At 43.1% G+C, this 4,575-nt stretch overlaps 1 long non-coding RNA gene across 1 annotated transcript; it reads right to left on the bottom strand.

Annotated features, from left to right (window-relative positions):
* Positions 1 to 854: 854 nt before the first annotated feature.
* Positions 855 to 4,316, bottom strand: LOC128843393 (uncharacterized). The gene is made up of 3 exons (XR_008446256.1): positions 4,276 to 4,316; positions 2,355 to 2,532; positions 855 to 1,058 (listed from the first exon to the last, which is right to left on the bottom strand). It is a non-coding gene; the product is annotated as an uncharacterized LOC128843393 (long non-coding RNA).
* Between the last annotated feature and the right edge of the window lie 259 nt (positions 4,317 to 4,575).

Raw genomic sequence — 4,575 nt, 5'->3', positions numbered from 1 at the left:
GGTATTCTTAAACTTTGAATTGTAAATCTTTGAATCGTTACATTTCCATTAGGAAACCAATTTCTTTGACCTCTCCAGGAAATGTGGACTGACTTTTTTTTTTCCTCTGACTTCATTTTTGTAAGATTACCAGTTATAACTGGGGAAAGGAAAATCTCCTTACGTCCAATAAGTTTTTTTCCCCCTCTCATTATATAATGAATGTGCAATGGTAGTTATTCTGCTTTGTGCCTTTTTCCCTCTCTGTCCACAAATCAATTCATCCACTCAGCAGCCAGTGGAAGGTTCTGCAGCTTAAAAAGGCAGCTAAGTAAAGCAGAGGTTAGTAACCAGCACTGGTAACAATAACAGCCCTTATGGAAAATTAACTCTGTGTTCCTCAAAAGTAGCACATGTTGAGCTGTCAGGATCACCCTCCAGTGTAACCCCCAGGCAGGAGGGACCCTGACTTTATCTTGGTGTTGATGATTGGACATAGGGCCAGGGTTTGCTTCTGATGCTGAGCATCAGATGTATAGAATCTAATTTGCTTTCTTGTTCAATGCTCCTGAAAGTGAGACCGTGTGGCCAATTGCTTCCAGATGGAAGGGAGTAACCTGTGTATGTGAAGGATCCCATTTGCCAGAAAGGGCCCAGTTTTCTCAGGCACTTGGATGTTTTTTGCAAGGTGCTGAGGGTCTTCAGCTCAAATCCATGGAAGAGGAGGGTACATGTCACCTCAGGAAGGCTGCTCAGCTCCCTGCAGAGTCAGACTCAAAAGGCATATATGGAGTTAGTGAAGTGCGGTTAGTATCAGGGAAGCCAGGGGTTAATCACCTTTGTCTCACCATCAAGCGTAACAGTCTGGTCGGAAATGTTTTTATTTCAGCTACATTTTGCAGGGCAGAAATTAGTAAATAACATTATTCTAAGAGTTTTTCTGAGGTGCAGCCAATTTTTAGGAATGCTGTGGCTCGGTCCAAGCAAAACCTGCAAGTTTCTCATCGGCCCAGCCTTGTCTTCTGAGACAGCCTCCGTGATGGATACAAGAGATAAACAGAAATTGAAATAACACATGCCTGGAAATGTAAATAAAACACCGTCATTAGAGAGAAGCAGTTGCAAAATCAGCAGCCTGTGGGTCTCAAATGCAGCCATCCAATCTCTGAAGCCAACCATTAAAATTATAACAGGAGTACTTGTGGCACCTTAGAGACTAACACATTTATTAGAGCATAAGCTTTCGTGGGCTACAACCCACTTCTTCGGATGCATATATGCATATATGCCCACGAAAGCTTATGCTCTAATAAATGTGTTAGTCTCTAAGGTGCCACAAGTACTCCTGTTCTTTTTGAGGATACAGACTAACACGGCTGCTACCCTGAAACCTGTCATTAAAATTATAAGCCAATTTAGATAAGCTTGTGACCTTAATTGTACAATTATCACATCCACCAGTATAAATCCAGTGGAGTATCGCCAGATTTTGCCTCATCCCTGTACAGTTTAAATGCATGGAGAATCAGTCATTATTTCTTTTCAAAGGAAACCAACAGCTTCACCCAACCCCCCAGGAATTCTATCCTCATCTCCCGAGTTCTTACTTGACTTCCAGCACAGCTGTCTGGAGCAGGAGTTGTTCCACTTGCCTTGTGACCTGAATAGAGCAGTAGGTGATGCTCACACAGATAAGCATTGTCTCACTAGCGCATATAGCATTCCTTGATGGGAATGACTCTAGAAGAGTTTCAGATAGTCTGGGGATAGTTTGCTTAGCCACAAGAGCATCATTGTAATGGGTTTGGTGCAGTTGTTGTATAACTAATCACATCATAAAAATAATCCTTGGGGATACTTAACATTTATATCACACTCTCATCATCATTAGATCCAAAAGCATCATACAAAATAAGATAAATAGAGAGGAAGGACAATTCTGTGGTTGTGGCATTGAGCTGTGATTCTGGAGAGCTGACTTCAATTCCTAGCTTTGCTACAGACTGCCCATGTCACCTTAGGTGAGTCACCTAATTTCTTTACCTCCATTCCCAACCTGTAAACTGGGCATAGGATATCCTTTCTCCCACCCTTTGCCTGCCTTGCCTATTTAGAATGTAAACTCTGAAGGGGCAAAGTCTGTCTCTCATTATGTGTATGGACAGTGCCTAGAACAATGAGGCCCTGATCTCAGTTGGGGACTCCATGGGCTCCTGTAATACAAAAACTAACTAGTATCATTATCCTCGTTCCCCAGATGGGGAATGTGAGGGGAGAAGAGGCGCATTGGCTGAATAGGGCTATATGTGGAACAACGTTTAGGATTGGGGCTTAAATTTCCTTATGCTGGAGCTCTGGGCCATGATGATCGTTACCTGCTGGGCAGAGATTTCAGGATTTGGCCACATAACAGCAAGGGATACTTCCTGCAAGAGCCCGGTGCAAAATATCCTCAGGATGTATTGTTATTTAGTTTCAAAATCCCAGATCTCTTCTTTTTTTCTTCTTCTTCTTTTTTTTTTTCTGCAGACAGTTATCCCACAAATCACTGGTCTAAGAAAAAAAATCACATTTAATTACTCCTGATAGAGGAACTTAAAAATGCAGAACACTTATTAGTGCAATATTTTTTTTTGTAGCTTTGAACTGATCTCTAATAGCTTTCAGTAAAGTCCTGGAGTAACCTTGGAATGTGTTTCATTATCACTCAGATGGAAACTGCTATCTTATGAATGCAGTTTTAAATTACAGTACATTTTTGTAATTTATAAGTAAGCAACCAGCTGGACACAACACATGAAATTCTATTAAGTGCCTGAGCCAAATTCTGCCCTTAGTTGTGCACATGAAACTCCCTGGATACTAATGAGGTTCCATGAGTGTAATGGAGGGCTGGATTTCAACCCCTAACTCACTATGATCCTGCATTCTTTGCCCACCTAAAAATAACCCTTAGCACTTTTCATATCCAAAGCACTTTACAAACATTGGGCCAGATTCAGCTCCCCTGTGCTGGCACAAAGCAGCCAGAAAAGCAGTTTAAGGGTCTGTCTACACTAAAATTAAACACCCGCAGCTGGCCCACATCATCTGACTTGGGTTCGTGGGGCTTGGGCTGTGGGGCTGTAAAATCGCAGTGTAGACGTTTGGAGCCCGAGCTCTGAGACCCTCCCGCTTTGTGGGTGCCCAAAGCTCTAGCCCCAGCCCGAGCTCGAACATCTACACTGCAATTTTACAGCCCTGCAGCCCGAAGAGCATTGAGTCAGCTGACACGAGCCAGCCGTGAATGTTTAATGACAGTGTAGTCGTATCCTAAGTGGCTACCTGGGGATTGCCCCTGAGTAAGGGGAAGCTACAGGCAACATGGAGCTGACAAAATCGCTCCATACCATACCCCTCCTGGCCGGAGACTGTGGGGGGCAGTGGGAAATTGACTCAGAATGTGCCACAGTACCTGAAATGGGGAGGAAAAGTGGGGAAGAGATTTTTACAGTTGGTCTCATCTCATGTTCTCTGTACTGTGCATGGAAGACAAGGGGTTGTCATTCTGTAGTCACCAATGTTACATTAATATGACAAAGTATAGGTGAAATAAATGTTACCATTCAAGGCCCACTTCTGCATTTCTTGAAATCCAGTCTCCCAGAGCAATGGATTAGCAGCATAGAGCAGATATTTCAAAAAGCCCAACACGCTTTTCAGCTCATGAGCCAAAGTCTCTTAGAGCAAGATCTCTCTTGTTTTTTAAAGCCAGGTATGTGAGTGTAGGCCAAAGATACTCTCACTGCCTTAAGGCAGACAGTGAGTCATTCTATAGCTTGGTTCCATAGTTCTAGTTCAGTCATAGAATCATAGAATATCAGGGTTGGAAGGGCCCTCAGGAGGTCATCTAGTCCAACCCCCTGCTTGAAGCAGGACCAATCCCCAGACAGATTTTTGCCCCAGTTCCCTAAATGGCCCCCTCAAGGATTGAATTCATAATGCTGGGTTTAGCAGGCCAATGCTGAAACCATTGAGCTATCCCTCCTCCCAAATAATAATAATAATTAATTAATAATACAGTCCTATGTATCTTTGCCTTCAGTGAGTGGTTCTTTATTTGAAGAAAACAATATATGAGTTAGTCCACAGAACCGCAGTGCAACTGAAAGCTTTAACTACTACTACGCATTATTATGATTAAACCTACTGTGCTAAAGTCTTAAACATTTGGGTTTACTTTACATCAGGGATCAGCAACCTTTGGCATGTGGCCCATCAGGGAAATCTGCTGGAGGGCCGGGCCGGTTTGCTTACCTGCAGCGTCCGCAGGTTCGGCCGATCGCAGCTCCCACATAATGCTGGTTCTGTGCCAGCTGACCACTCCCAGCATGCTAGGGGAATTCTCACTTCGCCATATCTGGCTGTTTTCCAGCACCGTAGCAGTGCCAGAATTACCCAAAGAGGCTGGAACACACCAAGAGATTTCTCTAATGATTTTATTTCTGAATCTGTTAGGAATCTCAACGACTACAGTCATTAAGTTTTGAATAAATAACCATTAGAACTGGAGTTGTTTGTATTTCCTGCTAGTGCAAAAATAAGTGTACAAATGGG

The sequence above is a fragment of the Malaclemys terrapin genome, chromosome 9 (genome assembly GCF_027887155.1).
Source record: "Malaclemys terrapin pileata isolate rMalTer1 chromosome 9, rMalTer1.hap1, whole genome shotgun sequence".
Classification (NCBI taxonomy): domain Eukaryota; kingdom Metazoa; phylum Chordata; order Testudines; family Emydidae; genus Malaclemys; species Malaclemys terrapin.
This window is presented reverse-complemented; position numbering and strand designations above follow the sequence as displayed.